General features: G+C 54.0%; 1 long non-coding RNA gene across 1 annotated transcript; it reads right to left on the reverse strand.

Annotated features, from left to right (window-relative positions):
• Positions 1–1,410: 1,410 nt before the first annotated feature.
• Positions 1,411–7,105, reverse strand: LOC130680133 (uncharacterized). The gene is made up of 3 exons (XR_008993168.1): positions 6,920–7,105; positions 2,117–4,649; positions 1,411–2,083 (listed from the first exon to the last, which is right to left on the reverse strand). It is a non-coding gene; the product is annotated as an uncharacterized LOC130680133 (long non-coding RNA).
• Positions 7,106–11,500: the final 4,395 nt, after the last annotated feature.

Raw genomic sequence — 11,500 nt, forward strand, 5'->3', positions numbered from 1 at the left:
GAGTGTCCCCATGCTCAGCCCTGGGGACAGGCCTTCAGAGGACACCCGTGCCCCTGCTGCCCCTCCTGTCTCTCAGTGGCTCCGTTGCTGCTCCCACGTTTCCTACGTCCTGTCCCTGTGACCTCCAGTCTGCTGGCCCTGCTCCAGGGAGAGATCTGGGGCTGGAGGAGTGTGCGTTTGGCTTTTCAATTCTAGAGGAAATACAGCAAAACCTGTCTACTCCTCCCCACCCCCCATGGGGGACCCCCAGCAAGGCCAGCGCCTATGTCCCTGGATCTTGGATTTGCAGCCTCCAGAATAAATGAATTCCTCCTGTTTTGGTCCCCAGTCTGTGATCATTGTTACAGCGGGCCCAAGAAACTAATATTCAGAACTTCCTTGACCTATGAGGGGATTATGTCCTGATAAACCCAATGTAAATTGAAAATATTGCAGGTCAAAAATGCCCTCAATGTTCCTAACCTACCGCATACCACAGCATAGCCTGGTCTACCTTCCACGTGCTCAGAACACTCACCCTCTGGCCGGACAAAGTCCTCTAACCCAGGCCAATCTGATAAGGAGGCATTGACCATCTCAGGGAACATGTGGGTGCCGGCTGATTGTGAAAAGCAGGATGCTGTGTGGGGACAGGGGTCAGTGTGCAGGCTGTTGACCCCACGTCCTCGAGGCTGATGGGGCCTGGGCTTGCTGCCCTGCCCAGCATCACGAGAGAGGACTGGCTGCCTCGTGTGCCATCAACCCAGGATCCACAGTCACAATTCTGAGCATGGTCTCTACTGAATGCGTATTGCTTTGCACCATCGTAAAGAGGAAAAATCATGAACCGTTGTGAGTTGGGGAGTGTCTGTACCAGGGGACGTGTGAGTAAAACACAGAAAGATTGCCATCTGAACTGACGTTTATTGTCTATTATAAATGCAATTGTATTTGCTGTGCACACTCACTTTATAACAAGTGCCTTGGCCTCTCTTCTGGTCAGACGATTGCCCCCCCAGGCCAAGCTTTTCCAGGCCAGGTACTGCATGTTGGGAAAACCGCACTGAAGGCACCCCGTGCCCCCTGGGTCGGTGCGCAACTGGCGGTCGGACTCAGTGGTGTGAATGAACATGAAGGACCACAGATTTCTCTTACGCTCATAATTAGGACCTGCTGCAAATACCTTCCCCTCGGCTCCTGGGAAGCAGGTCTGCGTCAATGAGCATGTGGACGCTGAGAATCTTTCCGGGCCATTCTGACGTGCACCAAAGTGGAGGTCCATGGCTGCAGACCTCAAGGCGGGCGTTGCTGAGGCACCCCGGAGGGAAGCCCAGCTGGGCCAGCCGCCCAGCCGCAGAGGCCCGTCTGCCTCCAACTGCAGTGCAGACATGCAGAACATTGTGCAGTGAAAAGCTTTCTAAGTGACTGAGAGGAAGAAACAAACTCCGGTAACCATGCTGGAAGAAAGACTCGCTTATCTTTCTGCTCTTACTGTAGGAAATATTTCAAAATGCTGGTCACCATCAGGCACTTAATTAGTGAACATCATTTGTTCTCTTTTTTGGTTACACTTACTGCGTTTGTCAGCTTTTGAATAGTTGTAATTTGTTGTGGTTTCTTTTCTACCCTGAATTATTTCTTTCTCATTTGTACTTCACTCTGTGCCCATACTTTTTATTCTTTTTCTTAAGAAGAGACCCCCATTGCGTGAAGGCCCCCATGTCACAGCCCTCAAATCCTGGACGAGCCCGTCCTGCTGGCAAACCGGAGCCCACAGGCTGGGCGGCTGGGGTGGGGCCTGCGGCCACACACGACCCCACCAAGAGTTTTGAGAGCAGAAAAGGGAAAACAGTTTTTGGTGCTGTTATGGGTTTGGAATTTTGGGGAGTGGCAGAGATGTCAGATAAGAATTTTGAGGAGGAGGAGGAGGGTGGAGGCGGAGAAAGACAGAAATCCAGAACTCAAGTATCTTAAACCTTTCTTTTTCTTGATCAGCAGCTTGACTTTATTCTTGAACATGACTTTAAACAGATGGGGCCCCAAGGACCCGGGCTTCCTTCAGGGTACGCAGTGATGGAGGATCCTGACGTCTTGCTGCTGGGCTCTGCCGAGTCCTGGCACCATGCGTCCCAGGGACGTGCCCGGCTGCTCTCCCAGCCCACCGAGGCCCCTTGGTACCCACCATTCAGCGGCCGCCCCACCCTGAGCTCCTGGAGTCCAGGGCAGGCCAGGCTGTCCCCTTCCAGCTGCTCCCTGGCCTCTTCCTCACTGCCCAGCTCCACACAGACGCGAGTCCTGAACCCTCTGGCCGGCGCCCCGTTTGGCGGCTCTTCCGGTCAGCTCCTGCTCCGCCCAGTGAGCTCTCATGTGGCCTCTGCCTGCGGCCCACACGCAGCTGCCTGTTCTGCCCTCCATGGAGGGGTCCCTGGCCTGTCCCTCTGCAGCTCTCTCCGGGCCCGCGGCAACCAAATGCTGGGGACCGCACCGAGCCGTACAGAGCCACACCTCTTCAGGCAGAAGGTCATCTCAGTAGAAGGCACGGCCCCTGGGTGGGATCAGCAGCAGCTCCCCGCATGTGCGGAGGTTTGCAGAGACCCTCTTGATGATGTCATGACTTTTTCCTTCCTGTGGGCCAGCCCCTTGCAGAGCCTGGCTCAGAGCGGGAGCTCTCCTGCAGGGCTGGGCCTAAAGTGCAGCGGTGATGTGTCCAAGCCCTTCTCTGTCTCTTCCTTATAGTTACACAAAATATGGTTTAAAATTAATTGATGAAAGGAGCACCCTGGCTCACCAGTGTGACAGGTGAGGCTCAGAGAGGGCTTCCCTTGTCTGAGGTCACGCAGCTGGTTGCCAAGGGGCAGGAGCCCCTATAGCATGCACGTCCCCCTTGCTTTCTGAAAGGACACTGTCTCAACACAGAGGGGCATTAGCCTAACCTGGGAGCCCTTCAGGTCTTCCTAGAGATTTCTGAAGGAACCCAGCCATCCGGAAGCAGCTGCAACATGTCCGCGGGACAGGGTGTGAGCTCTGGAGGGGTCCTGGAATGTGTAGGCTTGGAGCAGTTCTCAGGTGATTCCTGTTAATCTTCTCGTGCATGAGGACTAGAGGTAATCCCATCACCAGGGTTGGGGGCAGCTTCACCCTAACCTTGGAGGTACCACAGTGGCTGCCCAAACCCCCAGGAGGCGGCCCAGGTGTGTGCCTCCCCACAGAGTTCACACCCTACCAAAGGCATGTCATTCATGCCCTGAACCCAGTGCGTTGGGTGCCCGTAAGATGACGGGGTGGGCTTGTGTTGGGAGCAGTTGGAAGCCAGGAATGTCAGCTTCTAGGAGATTCCTACTGTCTGGGCCTGGGAGTGCGCTGTGCCTCTGTGGGTTCAGGGGGAGGGTCCCGGGGGACAGGCCCCGAGAGTGGTGTTCACGTGGGGACAGTGAAGCTTGGCTCTGGTGCGGGTGTCCCAGGGCACTGGCGCAGGTGCACCCAGGGGCCTGCTGACCCGGCTAAGGTGGGCCCCGCCTGTGCTCACCTGGGGTCGCTTGCCACGTTGTCGAGATGAGGCCCTGACTTCATAGAGTTTTGCTGCCTGATGCTCCTTAAGAAGTGACGGAGGGAGGGGAGCTGGCTGCCCTGCAGTGAGGCGCTGTTAGAGCCCTGGGAGCTCACCTGGGCCGGGGCCAGGTCACCTGCAGCAGGTGAAAATGCAGTGGCAAGTGGGGTTGAGGTGGGCAGGGGCAGTGGGAGTCCATCGCGTGGTGGCAGTCACCTTGTGAAGTGCCAGCCCCTCATCAGTGAGCAGTGTCCACTGCTGGTCCTGCAGGGCCACTGTGGGGATGGAACGGGCTCACCTGAGACCAGGTTCCATCATGCAGCTGGCGCTCAGCCTACTCTGCGCCTCCTGGGAAAACGGCACAGTGACTTGTTTGTTCCGCTCCTTCACAATGGTTTTGATGATTGCATTCTGACTCTTACCTTGGGGCCCAGGAAACAGACGGCCAAGAGCCCAGTGAACTCCAAAGACATGGTAATAACGGCAGCTGACACGGTGGAGTTTAGGCCTGTCCCAGGAGCTGTGCAGAGCAAAGGTGCCTCTCTCTGTTAGGCCCTCTCAGCGCTCTGGGCAGATGAAACTGACCCCTCTGATGGGTGAGAGAGCTTCAGGACACAGGAAAGCCTGGAGGGATTCGCCATGATCCCTGAGGCGGTGGAGCCAGGATTCCACCCGGGCCATCCGATGCCAGAACATTCACTCCTGTAAAACCCAGGCCTGTTGATACCAGGGCTCATTTGCATGGTGTAAACATCCGTGGTCTGTCTCCTTCACAGTGGTGGGATGGCCACCCGCTGACAGCCAGTGCCACACAAGCCAGCCGCTGTGCAGGAAGGCAGTGAGGTTTGATGGCATGCAGACATCTGTGTTTAAACCCCTCTGCTCACACTGGGTGTGAGGTACTCCCACTCCAGAGGCCACGGGTTCTCACGTGCTTGGATGCACAGCTCCATCTCCTGAAGGCGTGGAGATGTTCATAAGTATGGACAGAGTTCTGAGGACAGTGCTGGCTTCATGAGGCAAATGCGGGGAGGACAGAAGCCAGGAACAGCTGATGTGGAGGCCAGGCTGCAGCTCCTCTATGGTCCATTTAACTGCTGGCCACGGGGCAGAAGTTTTGGTGCTGAAAATTTTAATTTCAAACTAAGTCACATGAAAAATATCTCCTTAAAACTCACCTTTGTGGCTGCTCTTAATAATGCAGTGGGTCTATTAGCTGAAGAGGTGTCTTAGCTCAGGCTACAATACAAACACCATAGGCTGCTGCCGTGGCTTGAACCACACACGTCCGCTCGTCACAGTCCGGCGGGCGGGGAGTCCATGATGGAGGCGCTGCAGGTCCTGTGATGGGTGGGGGCCTGCTTCCCGGTTTGCAGGTGGCTCTCTTCTTGCTGTGCCCTCGCATGGTGGTGAGAGGGACAGAGACAGCCCTTTGCTCTCCCAGAGGGTGCTAAGCCCATGCATGACAGCTCCACACGCCTGAGCTGACCACCACCTCCTAATGTCATCCTAGAGGGAGCGGGTAGGGTCTCTACATGCATGTAGCCCATAACTAAGCTATTTCCAAGAACTTTTTGAATGGACACTGGTAATACACTCTGGGATGGCCAGCTAAATTGTGCCCCACCTTTCTTATCCTCTTACTCACAGACTTGCCACTATGACCTCACAAAGCCAGTAAGGTCGCTGCACGTGATGAGCTCAGGAGGTGGATGGAGGCTGGCTAGGGAGAGCCGGCTGCAGGTAACAGACCCTCCAGGGCTGGGAGACAGAGAGCAGAAGCAGGCACTCAGGTGGAGGCGCAGGGGCACAGGGGCTGTGAAGACGCACACGAGGCTCGGAGGAGCCACTGAGCACGGAGTGTGACTCCAGAGCGCCCGGCTGCCTACCACGTGTCATGCGGGGTAAGAGACTGCAGGGGGCCGTGAGGGCAGCCTGTGCTATTTTGGCCTCCCAACTCTCACGGTAGGCGAAACAAACCCAAGTCCCAGAGTCTTGGATTTGAAAGAGAAGGGAACTTGGAGGTCATTTTGTCTATTTTTGCCTGATCACCTTAGCTTTTTCCCCTTGTTGGAGTTTAACCTTTGAGTGATGAAATTTCAGTTACCACTGGCATCAGCCTGTTCCACTTCTGGGCGGCCTTTGTCTGATACAAACTGCTTCTCTCTGAGGACATGTGCACAGCACCCGCTGCCCCGTGCAGGGAGCAAGGCGCTCCCCAGATGCTGGGCTCTTGCTTACAGTTCCTGCGCGCAGGAAACCGGCTGGTCATGGGGCCGGAAAAGGCTCTTGTCCTGCGCAAATGCAGGTTTCCCTTCCTCTCCCCACCAGCTTCCAGGGAAAGGAAAGGATTCCCACCTGCCTTCTTTCTGGGCTGCACGGTAGTGTGCATGCCATTTCGTCAAGCACTTGGAAGGCAGAGCAGCAGTTTCTATTGGAAATAAAATGTCGCTGCCACCACACACAGTTCCCTCTGGACCTCAGGGGAACCGAGGAGGCTTCCTGTGCGCTGGCCACCGCTTGTCTATCTCTCTGATGACAATGGACTGGGAGGCAGAGCCTAAGGCAGCCTGGCCCACAGTCACTGACGAGTGACCCACAGCCGTTCAGTCCCCTCCTTAGAGAGTCTGAGTGGGGCACATTTGTACATGCACACACATGCGTGTGTACACACAGAGGAGCCCCTGGTCCCCAGCGGCTCCCTCTCCCTCATATCTGCTATGGCCCCCCTAGGAAGCTTCTGATTTTCTCCTTTAGAACATTGGGGGATGAATTGACTTTGGAGGATGAATCTACCTGCAGCTGCCAGCCTTGTTTCTTTAATTGCTGGCTATTCCTCACGCAAAAACTCGGTTAAATCTAAAATGTGAAGCTGGATAAAGTCACCATGAGGGCCCGGTGCGTCACTCTCCGGTACCCGCCCACCTCTGCCTCTGCAGGCCTGGAGCAAGGGGGGCAGATTGTTTGCTCGCGTGCACGGATCAAGGCCTGGCTCGGGGGGAAAGCGGACGAGAGCCAAGCAGCTCACATGTAAGTGCTGATTGTAAAGCACACTCGGCCTCCTGTCCCATGGGTCTTGGGTCACTTATTAAAATCCGCCTTTTCTCACGAGCACGGCTGCCCTGGCTGGCGCTGTCCCGCAGCAACCTGGGCTCCCCACCGCTCCGGAGTGGCAGCTCTCAGTCCCCGTCCTCCACACCTGGGCCGGCCAACGGCGTCAGAGGCGTCCCCGAGCTGCAGTCTCTGGCTGACCTGCCCACCGCCACTGCTGCAGGCTCGCCTGCTCTCCACCACGTCTTTGCTCCTTCATTGTTCACATGCTTTGCAGTCGCACACAGCACTCCTCAGAGCACGGATTTGGTGCCTGGGGGCCGAGGCCCGACTGCTACTTACCAGCTGTGTGGCCTGGGACAAGCTCTTGCACTTCTCTGGGCCTGGGTTCCTCCCTGGGAACCGGGGAATCACAAGGGCTGCCTTGAGGGTTAAATAAATGTGTCCCTGTGGTACATTTGGAAGAGAACTGGCTCTCTTCTAGGTGGTCACCACCTCCACATCGCCACCTCCGAGAAGCTCTGCCCCAGGAGGCACTGCCTGTTTATTCCAGGACAGAGCACTGGGTTGGGTTTTATGGTTAGATCAGAGCCACATCATAGGCATGCAATGATTACGTGTTGGATAAGCAGGTTCAAAGTGCAGATGATCTTCCACTGCCCAAGCTGCTCAGAGAACATGAAAATAGTAAGTCATGAAAACACCGATACACATGAAGACGGACCAGAAGGCTGATAGGCTTCCAGGCACTGTTTCTTACACCTTCAACAAGGTGGCCCACGGAAGGCCCAGCATTGCCTGTTGTAAGGGGAGACGGGCGTGCCCAGCTGGTCACCTGCCCCTGGGCTTGCTGTGCACACGCTGCCTCTCAGCTGAGCCGGCCCCCCCAAGACTTGGGAAGTGGTTGGGATCCTATGACAGCAGGGCCCACGGGGGTGGCAGGCCAGCTTTCTTGAGGCAAAGACTGTGGGGCACTGGGGCAGAGCTCATGTGGGCCTGCCTGGAAGGCCTCGGGGGGCTGGGTGCCCAGGTGTCCTGTCATGCAGGCCCGGGAAGCAGGACCTACCTCCCATTTTGCAGGAGATGCAGATGCTCAGGGCACATCATCCACAGGCCTGTGAAGCAGGAAATGTGCTTTGGGTGTGAGTCGTTTCCTCTTATTATAAAAAATGACACTAATTTTTAGTCATTACTCCTGGGTAGGCATCATGCAAAGTGCATTTTATTTACTTTTTAGAACCATCTTCAGATGTAGGAACCATATTTGAACTCACTGACTAGAGTGTAAGGAGCCTGCCCAAGGCCGGATGCCAGGGAGGGGAGGAGCCGGCGCCCCTTGCAGAGAGCCGCAGGGAGGGTCAGGCAGGACATGGCTCCGACGGGCTGGGCAGCGCTGCAGAGGCTCTGGAGCCAGGCCAGCACGGACCGGGCAGGCAGAAAGGGCGTTCCAGGTCAGGGTTTATAGCGGGGGTGAGGGCCCAAAGGAACAGGATGTGTTAGGGGAACAAGTAAATGCTTTTTCTGACCTCCGTTAGGGTCAGCGCCAAAGTCTGCCTGCGAGGCTGTTTTGCTTTTTGAAGAGAAATAAAATCACTTACAGTTTCTGTAACTCTTTTTTTTCACATAAAAAGAAAATAAATACACTATTATTATTCCTATCCTTCCCAGGAATGTGAGGCCAGGCTAGCAAAATATTTGGGGTTTATTTGAGCAGAGGGATCCTGTTAAACATGGAGAATTGCTTTTTTTTTTTTTAAAGCTGCTGCTGAATTTTAAAAACACATAGTCTGTGTGTTTTCTACAGCCAGTAGAAGCAAATCATGGCTTATGAAGACCCTCATCAGGCCTAGGGAAACCCACCAGCGATAGAAGTCTGACTTTCCCACCACAGCAGGGCCTGCGGGGTCCCTGGGAGGGGGCCCAGTCTACGTGCAGGCACCTGTCCACCCTGGCCCATGCATCCTCCACCACATAGCACCCAGAGGGCGGCCACATGGGGCAGGGGTGAGGCCCTGGTTTGGGGAGATTCTGTTCCATTCCAAGAAAGCCTTTCTCATGGAGCACAGACTAACCCATACTGCTCCTCAGACAATTAAGTTTTAAAATGCGAATCTATCTAAAAAAGAAAAGATGAATTATTTTATTAGAGAATTTTTTTAAGGTAAAAATATCCCCCCAAAGAAAAGAATGTCCATTTCCCTGCATCCTTACCAGCCAGTGTGAATTGCTACAACCATCTTTTTAAAGAAATCTTGCAATATGCTGGGTATTGAGATGAGAAATGTGCATGCTCTTTGACACCAATCCCACTTGTAGGATTTTATTCCTACTGAATAAAAGCCCTAGTGCATAAGCACCAGAGCACAAAGATTGTTATTTTCAGAACTAATAAGGTAACAAGCCTGAATGTCTGTCAGTGGGGCAGAGTTGACTAAATTATTTCGTTATTTCCAGTCTCACCCTGGAATCTTGTGCATCTGTTAAAAATAATAAACCAGTGATGTCTGGATGGATGGAGCTGAAGGGAGACTGCTGTTAGTGAAACAAAACAGGTTGCAGACAACATGTGCACACAATCCTGTTCAATGAAAAGAGTGATAAGAAGGGTCCATGTGAGAAAAGGGTCCTTGTTTGTTAAGAAAAACAAGTGTGTGAGTGAAGAAAACAGGACTTAATGAATGCACCACAGAGCAAAGGGATGCAGGGGTCTGGGGGGTAACATCAGCAAGTGTCCTCGTAGATACCTCCTGGGTTTTTACTGGTTGCAACAAACGTGTTACTTTTACAATGGAGAGAGAAAAGAAATAGTCAGATGATTTAGCAAATGTCAGTAACAAAGCATCAAGACAGAAGACCCCAAGGACAGCCCCGGTGGGGTGTGTCAGTCTATCAGGGGCGTCTGCTGTGTTCCAGGCCACCGTCAGTAGATTCCTCCTGCAACACGGTGGAGGGCAAACACTGTTGGCTATGTGGCCCTCAGGGGCCTGCTGCAAACAGTCCTGTCTGCTGTCTGTAGCTTGGAAGCAGCTATATGTCAGTGGACACATAAAACAGTCCATAAAGACAGTGTAGCTGTGTTCCAATAAAACTTTATTTCTGGACACTGAAATTAAAATTTCATGTAATTTTTATGTTACAAAGCTGTCTTCTGTTTTTTTCCCAACCCTTTAAAAATATAAAATACCCCAGGCCACTCACGTTAGGAAGTCAAACGGGATCATCATATTCAGCTTTAGAGAAACCGGCTCTCATCCCTGTGTGCACAGATGAGATGGGCAAGGCCACCTTTGTTAAGAAAAACAAGTGCTTAACAAGGTCCGGAAAGGCAGAGAGAGAAGATGTGCTGGGTCATGTGTGCTGTGCCCTCTGTATCTCCCTCTCCGTCATACAGAGACCAAAACTTACAAGAAAAAAGTAAAAAATATCCTTAACTTGTACCGACTACATCAGAGGCTTGGGCCAGATCTGACCCACAGGCTGAGGTTGCTGACCGCCATTCCAGGCACTCAACTCCATCCCAGAGCAGCAGAGATGAGGGAACGGGTTCTTGTCCTAAGACTCCAACAGGGGAGCCGTGACTTGGGAAGAAGAGTGGCTTCTGGACCTGCCCCCACCTTGCCATGATGTCTGGTCCCCTCAAGGCTGCTGGTGTCCCACAGCTCTCTGCCCACAGTGTGCGCTGGACCTGGGCGAGTTGTCCGAAGCTTGGCAGTTCCCACCAACTTGAAGAGCAGGTGCTTCTGGGGCCGGTGAGCCAGCGTGGCCAGGTCAGTGTGGCTGACTTGGTTTCCGGGTGTTGGTGACCCCATTTTCATCTGGCCATGACTTGGACGAAAGCACATTTGACGAGGAAAGCCAGGTAGCAGTCTTCGTCCCATAGCTGACTGAGCATATGCCAGGGGGAGGAGGGACTGGGGGGCAGGAGAGGTGGCACCGTGAACCAGGTGCCACTGGATGCCTGGAATTCACCTTCCTTTCCCACTCAGAACATGAGTGGCCAGAGATGAGGATGGTTTTCTCTAATGGGTCACTCTGATGTGACGTCATTCAGGCACCAAGCTCTGAGAAAGGAGGGTGCAAAAGCCATTCTTTCATCTAGACGTGTGTTCTGAACAAATGTCACTTTAATGAAATTTCTGCAATTGCAATAAACATCTGTGACCCACTAAGAGGGAAACGTGGTTACAGATGAGCAGAGCATCGGTGGTCCTGTGCACCACAGTCAGGCGACGATGGGAGAGGAGTCACCCACCGACACCCCCACTCAGCTCAGGCAGGACCCCGTCCTTATCTGCTTCCAGGAAGAGCTGTGCTGGGGTCGCTGCGGAGGCCCTGTTTCCTCAGGTTGCTAGGCCACATCCTTAAGGAAAAGTATGATTGTTTGCTTCAAAATTTAAAAGCTACCTGCAATTGTGGAGCATGTTCGTTTTGATTTGAACTTTATTTATTATAATGTTTGTTAAAATAAATGTTCTGAAAAACAGCAGGAAGGAAGCAAAGCCGCAGAAGCCACTGGTGCTAGCTGGATCAAGAAACGGGGAGATGGAGCTGGGGTGCCCCCACCCCGTGCTCCGAGGGAGCCCATGCCCACACACCCCGTTCTTTCCTGTGCAGGCGGAGGGAGGCAGAGTTTGGAGGTGCAGGGCGGAGAGCCCAGCAGGCCTGGCTTGGGCTCTGCCCATGTGAGGACTGACGCGCAGCTCAGGGCCCGTAACTGGGGCACGACTCGCGGAGTCCCAGCAACGGCAGGTGTCCTTTCTGACCCAGTGTGAACGTGGCGACACATCAACTCATCTGAGAGAGGTTTGCCAGGCCTCACTAACGTGTCTCCCCTTGACTTGCCCGCAGGGTCTGTCCATCTCTCCACCCCCGGGAGCCGAGGAGAGGGGCCAGCCAGGCCCTTTCGTGGGGGTGGGAGTGGGG

This window comes from Manis pentadactyla, chromosome 12 (genome assembly GCF_030020395.1).
Source record: "Manis pentadactyla isolate mManPen7 chromosome 12, mManPen7.hap1, whole genome shotgun sequence".
Lineage (NCBI taxonomy): Eukaryota > Metazoa > Chordata > Mammalia > Pholidota > Manidae > Manis > Manis pentadactyla.